General features: G+C 34.6%; 1 non-coding gene across 1 annotated transcript; it reads right to left on the reverse strand.

The window, feature by feature from the left end:
* Nucleotides 1–9,324: 9,324 nt before the first annotated feature.
* On the reverse strand, nt 9,325–9,396 carry TRNAE-CUC. The gene has a single exon. It is a non-coding gene; the product is annotated as a tRNA-Glu (tRNA).
* Nucleotides 9,397–9,608: the final 212 nt, after the last annotated feature.

Consider the following 9,608-nt stretch of genomic DNA (forward strand, 5'->3'; position numbering starts at 1 on the left):
GGAGCAATAACTCAATATAAATATATTTAGCCATTTCTCCAAACACCAAAGTCCGGCAGGCAGCTTCCTTGCTCTGGGTATCAGGAGCTTGAAAAAAAGGAGAAACAAAGTTCACCATTGTTTGTCTTCAGGATATGACACAGTGACAGAAGCGGTGAAAGTCTTTTGTATAATTGGTTTTTTTAAAGTGTATGGCTTAGGAGTTAGAATTCTGTAAGAGTATTAAAGGGGATCAAATTTTTGCTACAACAAAACTGTGGCTTTGGGGATATTGATTTTAAGTTGGTTGTTAAGAAATAAAAAGACCCAGAAAGAATCTTTAACCCTCCCACTTTCCTGCCTAACTGATTCAAATGGAAAGGCCTGCTCCAGTAAGGGAAACTTAACGTGTATTGTCTTAGAGTGTTAGATGATTCCAGGCAGCAGTCTGGTAGCTAGATCTACTCCCCCCACAGTGTCCCATTGTTTCTGGGTTGCCCAGTATTAATTTGCCTGCCATGTATGTTCTGTTCTTTCTCAGCTACCTATAAATTGCCTAATTCCTGCTAAATCTCAGACTCATGTCCCCTTTCTCCTTTGTTCATAATGGCATATAAACAAACCTCAACTGCTCAATGTGTTTCAGGTCTCATGTCTTATGACACTCCCAGCATGTATGTCCATAATAAACTTTGTACATTCCTCCCGTCATGTCTCTATTAATTTGATTATTAGCCCAGCTAGAAGAACTTAAAAGGTGAGAGGAAAAGAATCTTTTTTAGCCCCCTCAGTATTCTCTACTGATACAGTAAAGTCATATTAATATGGAGGTTTGCTTACTGATAGTGCAACTTCACGGCCATATCCAAAATGATGCATGTTTAATTAGTTAAATCAAATCTGTTAAGCAGTTTCGTTTAAGAAGCAGGAGCTTATTGAAATTCTTGATACTTATTCGACAGACCACTTAGAAATAACTTAAAATCCATACTTATAATCCTAGTGAATTTATTTCCACTCTATTCAATATTTACAAGTCATTTTTTAAAATCTCAGTTCTTCAGTGAGTATAGTAAATAGAATAATGACTGAAAGAACAAGTTCTGAAATCAGACATATCTGTATACAACTTAAGATGTATTAACGTTTGACTTTGGACAAATTACTGAATCTGTATAAGCTTTGTTTTTCTAATTAGTAAAATGGAATTAAAAAATAACATCTCTGTCTGTAAAATATAAGTATTATTTTAATGATTGTATAAATAGGTCATTGAGTTAATGTGGAATAATTGATCAATTTATCCTTTTGTTGAAATTTCGTTTACAACTTTTACTATTAAAGATAATTTTTAATGAAAAAACACCTATCTCGGGAGGATTTTCTGAGGATTAAATGAGATAATGTTCAAAAGACTTGGCACATATGACACTATTAATAAATAATAATGTAGGTTATTCAAATCTAGTTCACTGAAAATGTCTTAAGATCCAAAATAAGTCTCATTTAGTTTCATTCACCTTTATTCAAGTATGTATCAAGGTAGTCCCCCAACACCTGCTCTCTTTACATTAAATCAGTTGCATGACATGTTTTCAATGAATCTATTTACAGATTCATGGAATTTCAGAGTTAGGAGGACATAACCTAAACCAATGGTTCATTTTGTAGATGAAAAAAACTGAGGCCCAGCTAAGTTAGATAATCTTTCCTGTAGTCATGGAACCAGATCTCCCAACGTTTGTGGTTCTTTCTAAGACGTGACCATAAAGTAAACATTTTCTTTCATGCCTTTTATATTTTAGGTGCCAAAAGCCTTTATTTTGTTGTAGATGAGCTAAATAAGTCTTTCCCTCTTTTTGTTTTTGTTTTATTTAGGATAGCATGCTTTGTTTCTGGTCTTCACGAGCAATGATTTTTAGTCTGATCCAAAATATATACAATGGAGTCATATTTCTTTAAAAGGAAAAAATTTAATGTAATGAATATGGCTGAGATTGAAATTATAACACTATCTTTAAATGATATCCTTCATCATCAAAACGCTAATCACACATAGGCGAACAGAGTTGTGCCACTATCAAGCACTTAGAGCAGGATCTTTCATATATACTGATAAAACTGCTGACTCACCAACGGCTGGGCATAGGCTTCAGCTGCTGCTGTACCCACCCTCCTTTCTGTGGCTCCCCAATGCTCTTAATATGAAGACAAAATTCTTCACCTCAGGCTACAAGGCCATACATGATCTGTCCCCTGCCTACCTTGTAGGCATCTCTTCATCTTCCTCTGCTATCTCTGACTTGCCATCCAGCCATCCTGCTTTCCTTCAGCCCCTGACATTCTCCTAACTCTCTGCTGCTACAAAGCCTTTGCCTGTGTTCCTTCTACTACAAATGTTCTTTTTTCTCTTTTTCCCTAGGTAAAACATCTTCATTTTTCAGATGTCAATATATCTGACATTTCCAACTGGTTCGAAATCTTATTGTGGAACTGTATGAACCACATACTTCTCTTTCACAGAATTTGTCAGTTGCAATTCACATTTGTGATTAAATGAATGCCATCTGATGTCTCCATCACTACACTGAAAAAAAAGCAAATGATAGTGACTAGGTTTTGCTCACCAGTAAGTCTCCAAGGCCTCTTTGTCCTGTTTTATACAGAAGGGAAGCTCAGCAAATATTAGTGGACATTCATTAAATGAATGCATGAATGCGTGACTGAATGAGGAATGAATGAATAAATGTCATGTGCTGGACCTGCATACTTGTATCGAATTTATTTGAATTGCTTCCCTCAAACTTTAATCCAATAGCAGAGTATACATCAAGTCAAAGCAAACATAACTGATGAAATGAGAGGAAGCTAAAAAAAAATCCTCTGCAGCTCCCTATAAATACAAAAAACTCTAGATTTTAATTATACCCAACATTTCCAAGGTAAGTATGGGTTGCTTAGATTAAATGTGTTCAAATGAGACACATGAGACTAGGATGCCACCTTGTGGTTTATTTTCACATTTATCATTTTCAATCTTCTTAGAACTTCCCCATTTTAGAAAAGCACCATTATAAACTATGCAATGAAGAGTGGAATTTTCCTCAGCTAAATATTGTTTGCATGTCATGATCCCAAAGAGTTTATTCAAACATTATCATTTATTTCTTTTTGTTTTTTTATTTTAATTAAATATTGAATTGGTACAGAAATTATATAACATATGTATAAGTTATAAATTATCAAATCGAACTAACACTTGTATACCCACCACCCAGCTTAGCACTACCAGTACTTTAAAAGACCCCTTAAGGCTTCTTGCAAATCCTTTCTCCACGTTCTCTATTAACCAGGAATAACCACTACCTTGCTTTTACTTGCAGTTTACCATCTATGTATATATCAATAAATAATATTTTAATTTAGCATTTTAAAACCGTATAAAATGGGATCATTTTGTATTTGACTTACTTTTTAAATTAAAGTTGTTTTTGATTCATCATGTTGATGAAAGGAGCTATAATCCATTCATTTTCACTACTCTGCAGTATTTCATTATATGACTATACCACAATATATTTAGCTACTCTAATCTTGGTGGCCATTTGAGTAGCTTCCAGTTGGGTGCATTATGATGGTGTTGCTCCGAATATTCTTAATCTCATGGTTCTCACATAAAGGGTTTCCCAAGGGTTGAATAGCTACTATGTGTCAAGTACTGTCATAGCCTAGAGTATACAAAGATGAATGAGATATAGGCCCCGCCCTCATGAACTCTTGGCTTACTATCACTTAATTGCCTTCAAAGATCATGCTAATCATCCAGACCAAAAAACAGGAACAGTTTTTTAAAATTTTTATTTATTATTTACAGTTGACATTCAATATTATATTAGTTTCAGGTGTACAACATAATGGTTAGACATTTATACAATTTATGAAGTGATCCTTCCCAAAGGTCTAGTACCCACCTAGAACCACACACAGTTATTACAATATTATTAACTGTATTCTCTATGCTGTACTTTACATCCCCATGAATATTGTAACTACCGATTTGTACTTCTTAATCCCTTCACTTTTTTCACCCAGCCCCCCCAAAACCCCTCCCATCTGGTAACCATCAGTTTGTTCTCTGTATCCATGAGTCAAACAGCAACAACTTGACCACCAATTATATGATTATGACTTTGCAAAATGAGAGAAATATATTTTATAAACTCTTTTTGTAAACTCAAAGAAATTAAAAAACATAACTTACACAAAACAATAGCAAATTCTTTAAAGTAGTATATGTTGTAGATATTCAGAGGATGTAATAAGCAGAAGAAAGCGAACTAATCAAGTAGGTCTATGGTATAAATTTAAATTGCTTTTCTTTTATGTAACTAAAGTACAAATATTTTTTCTACGGCCTACTCATTAAAGGAGAAAGATTTTAAAAAGAATCATTTTTAAGTCATAAAATAATGACGAACATGGAGATGTGGTAAAGATTATTTTTAAATACATAAAAATTGTACTTAAGAATAAAACACTTTCACAAATCAACATGCATACTCATAAACACAAGTACACTATGTTTACCGTTAAATTTATTTCTATTTTTTACTATTCTTTTGATTTTTATGTTTTTTTTTTAAAGCTTACAGAACTAGTCTTCCTAGGTAGTCTCCCATTACAAATACTAAGCAGGCCTGACCCTGCTTAGCTTCTGAGATCAGGCAAGTTCAGAGTGGCATGGCTATAGACTAAATTTATCCCTTAACTTAGTTTTCTGCATCTTTCTATGGAATCTGGTAACCTCCCAAAATCAGTTGCTAAGGTTGACTTTCACCAAATTTGTAATGCATAGAATTCAATTATACATTTGAAAGAGAATATGAAATGTCATATAATTCCTCTTTACTTCTATGCATCATTCCCCATGAACCACCCTATTTATAAAGACCGCTCTAAAGAAAATGCTATAGTGCCACCTGATAATTTGTAGTGTGGGAAGTCTTAAAGAATACAGGATTTAGGCTGGGCAAATCCAGGATGGAATCCTGGTTCTCCCACATTCTTATGTGACTATAAATAAGTTATATAAACTTTCCGAGTCTATGGTTTTGAAGGGGACCAAAGTTTTGCTTCTATAACATATGCCTTTTAGGATATTGTTTTTAAACTGATTATTAAGAAACAAAAGACTCAGAAAGAATATTTGACCTTCTCCCCTTACCAGCCTAAAAAATTTCAGATAGAAAAATCTACTTAAAGAAAAGAAGCACCACCTCGGCATCATAATATAAACTAAATACGGTAGACAGGGAGAAATCTCGCAAGGCCTCTTTGTTGGATTTCCCTCTGTGTCTCATTGTTTCTGGTGGCCCAGAAAGAATTTTTTTTTTTACATGTTTGCTCTTTCTCATCTATCTGTAAATTGCCTGCTTTTCTTTTGAAATCCCAGATCCCTGCCTCCCTCTCTTTTGTCTAGAATACAAGCCTCAACGGCCCAATGCCTCCTTGGGTCTCATATTCTTATTTCATTCCCTCATGTACATCCATAATAAATTGTGGACACTTTCTCCTGTTAATCTGTCTGATGTTAATTTGATTATTAGCCCATCAAGAAGAACTTAGAAAAGTGAGAAGAAGATTTTGGGATTTTTTTGACCTCCACATTTTCTAAACTACAAAACAAGGACAACTGTTGTAAAGATTGATTTGATTATTGTGCATAAAGTGCTCAGTTCAGTGTTCAGCATCTAAAAGAACTCAATGAATGATAGACATTATTCAGAATGACTCGCCTTAGTTCTTCTTCCACTTGTTCATCTCTCAATGAAAATATAGAGCTGTGGTTTATACAAAAATAGCATCAGGAGGGGCTTAACATGTTTATAATTGTTTTCAAGTGAAGTCCTAGCAATCCCCTTCTTGGTTTAATTGATTATGTAATTCATTCATTCAGCACCAACCGTATGTTAAACACTGTAGTGGCTACTGGTGAAAGTCCTTCCCTTCCTTTGTTTCTACTTTTGTTTATTCTCAGGCATCCTTATAATTCTAGTATGCATCAGCCCAACTCGACATCCACTGTAGTAGCCCAACCCTGGATGAATGACTATTTTTCATTTAAAATAAAATAATCTGACAAATTTAGAAAAATGTTTTTGTTATACTGCAAATAATCTTTGCTTTCTTTTAAATAATTTCTACTCCTTTACCTTTAAAGAACCACTTCATATGCGGAGTATTCCTGCAATCAGTTCTTTAGCATTTCCCCATTCTTCACAAGCACAGAATTGAGCACAATATTTTGGCTGTACAAAGCAGCAACTTCATGCTTTGTGTAGGTAATCTGATCTATTGCTATGTCTAACAATATTATTTAGAAAAACTGTACTTCTTTGACTAAAAATAACAAACGAATAGTTAAAACATAATAAGAATGATACTAAAACCAAGTAAAATAAAATAAAACTCTATTAACCAGTTAACCTAACAAGAGAAATATGTATGTTATATGCTATTAATGACCAAATTGCAATCCAGACTCTTTTTTTCTTGACTTCCTTGACCCTGACTTGTCCTGACTCTCTTTCTTCAAACTTTCCTCCTTTGACATCCTCTAGCCCAACTCATGCCTGCTAACCTCGGCTCTTCTTTGTGCTGCATATAATCTCTTGGTAAGTATTTCCACCCTTGAAGTTTCAGTTCTCACCTCAGAGCTGAATCACCTCCAAATTTATCATCCTTAGTCAAAAATTTCAACCCATGTACAGAACAGCTTCACTTGGATAACCTCTCTTTAGTCCAAACCTAAATGCGACATGACTTCCTGCTTTGCTTCATTTCCAATCAACACCCTTTCCAAATTAATAGGCCATAATAAAAACCTTAATCATTTTCTCTTTTGATTCATACTCAGCGGTGATAAGCAGTCTTATTGCACTTTCTTACCTGTGTCTATAACAGGGACTGGCATGGAGTAAGAATTTAATGAGTGTTTGTTAACTTGGTGAATAAACAAATGAATGAATGACAATAACTGTGAAGCATTCATGGAAGGTATTATCATCGCCATTGTACAAAGATCTAGAGATTCAGAGAACTTGAGTCATTCTTCCAGAATAACCCAGCTGATATTGTCAATTAGGATTAATTCAATCTCTGACTCCTGAACAAGAGTGTTTTCTTAGCTTTCCTAAGACCTCTTTTTCTTCTCCTTATTTGTTCTTCTGCAGTATCTAGCTGTTGGTAGGTTTGCTGTCTCCTCTCAGTAGTTTAGACTCTCAGTCCCTTGAATCGTGTTTATAGCAATGACCTCTTAGACTTGCTCACTGTGGTTTGTGCTCCATGAGTCTATTCTGCACTCAACAGTCATCTCACTACCCATCTTTGTTTAATCTTATTCATCTTCTTGACTTTTTTTTTTTTTTTACAATATCCTATCCTCTTCATTGAAACTTCGTCCTTGAATTTCTCTCATCTGGCTATAACCCCTCTTACTGCTCCTTTGCTATTTCCTTTTTAGTTATTCTACTTCTCATTCTCTTATATTGTATTCTCATCTGGGTTTATTTCTTGATATTCTGTTCTTTTTACAGGTTCTTCTTTTTAGAGAGCCCAAATCTTCTCAAACTTCTAAACTAATGTCTCCAAAATCTATATCTTCAACCCTAAATTCCATCCTGTAGATCTAACCACCATTTGACTGTGCTGCCTCTGTGGGGATCCAATTAGCTTAAGTTCTCTCCCCAGTCTATGTTCCCATCTCAAGCTCTCTATTACTTTTTATGCCATTCCAACGTTACTAACCACACAAAACACAACTGTAGAGTCATTTCTTCTTGTTCTTTATTCTTAAACCTTTATACTCTATCAGACACCAAAGCTTCTGGCGTTCCCTTTGTAACTCCTTATCTTGTCTTAAGGTCCTCTACAATCTGGCTTCAGCAACTTTTATGACCTAGTAGTGAGTGCACCGTTCCGCAGGACAGGTCTCCTTCTATAGCCAGACTAACATAGCGATCCTAGGTACAGAGCAGGCTTTGATCATCCTGGAGACCCTTAGATGATATGTCAGTCTTTCCAGATCCTACTAGCCTTTAGTTTGGTTTGGGAACCCGTTTTCAAGTTCTATTTTCATTCTTGTACCCATTTCCTTCTCCTTTCTTTCATCACATACTGTAATTTTTTTGAAGTGCCTATCACATAGCAAAAAGTCAATGAATGGTGCTTATTATTTTGTTAATGGCAATAATAACAAATAAACTTCTATCATTTTTTCATTGTGAGTTTCTTTAAACACTAGGGTCATATCTTCTTTTTTTAGTCCCCTGTACCATTAATAAATATTCACCTTTTTTCCTCTTCCAAACCACTCTCAGCCTAGCTAAAAGTAAAATCAAGCATTTAGTCCATTTCTATGACATTGTGAAATTTCAGATTTAAAACAAATGGCCAAATAAAAAACTGAACAGCTCAAAAAGTTACAAAGGTTAGAATGTTTTGAAATTGCAGAATTAAAAAAATAATAATTGATGTCTATATGGCACCATTTTTCTTCACTTTGACTCCAACATTTCAGAATTTTTGAGGGTGTGGGCAGGCAGGTGTGATTCCCAGAGTCCCACTTTGCCCTGAATGTAAGAATTCTCAATTATACTTAACTTCATTTTTTGAGAAGCCTATAATATTTACATACTTGGAATTGACACACTGGATGAAAGAAATTTGCCATATTTGTGTGAATCTTGGAGAAAATTTAAAACATAGATATAAGAACTAAAACGAGTTAGGCTTATTAAGAGAAAATATAATGAACCAGCTATTTGGTAACTAACAAACAATTTATCATAAAAAAATCTTAGATTTATAAAGTAAAACAGGATAGGAACAACTCTGATATACACAAATAATCTACAAAGCACATAATCTTGAAAATATAGAACTTGTCTCTAAGCATGATGCAAAATAGATACAATCCCTCCTTTAGGTAGTCAGACAAAGCTCAAGATTAAACAAAGACTTAAAAAAATTATTGCTTCTATACACATCCAAATTATCTTCGAAACCTGGAAAATGCAATTTTAGAAGTGACTTAGCAAATTTTTGAACAAATATAGAGTATTTTAGAATCAGAGATCTTTATGTTGTTTATTTAAATGTAAATAATACATGTAAATAGGTACGGGATATTTTAAATCTTAAATAAAAAAAGAAAAACACACACACAAAAGTACATCTTAGATTAGATAACATTTAAAAACCGATGGAATTTTTATGATTGATAAAAACAGCAACCACCACCAAACACGATTTTTCCATTGCCTGGGTGAAAAAAGTGGAGATATGTTCCCTGACCGGGAATCGAACCCGGGCCGCGGCGGTGAGAGCGCCGAATCCTAACCACTAGACCACCAGGGAACCTTGTAGACGGTTTTCCTCAGCACTATTTGTTTCTTTGCAAATCGCCACATAAACCTAGCCAGTAGAAAATAAGATGGTTGTCTCTAAACTCCACCCACTTCGCTCCTGGTCTGGGTTTCAGTCTCTTAAACTGGGGCAAATTCACAGCGTCCCTAGCCAAGCTCCCCCGAAGCTCGCAAAGAAAAAGCTCCACCCTCTAAATTCATATC

The sequence above is a fragment of the Pteropus alecto genome, unplaced genomic scaffold (assembly GCF_000325575.1).
Source record: "Pteropus alecto unplaced genomic scaffold, ASM32557v1 scaffold79, whole genome shotgun sequence".
NCBI lineage: Eukaryota > Metazoa > Chordata > Mammalia > Chiroptera > Pteropodidae > Pteropus > Pteropus alecto.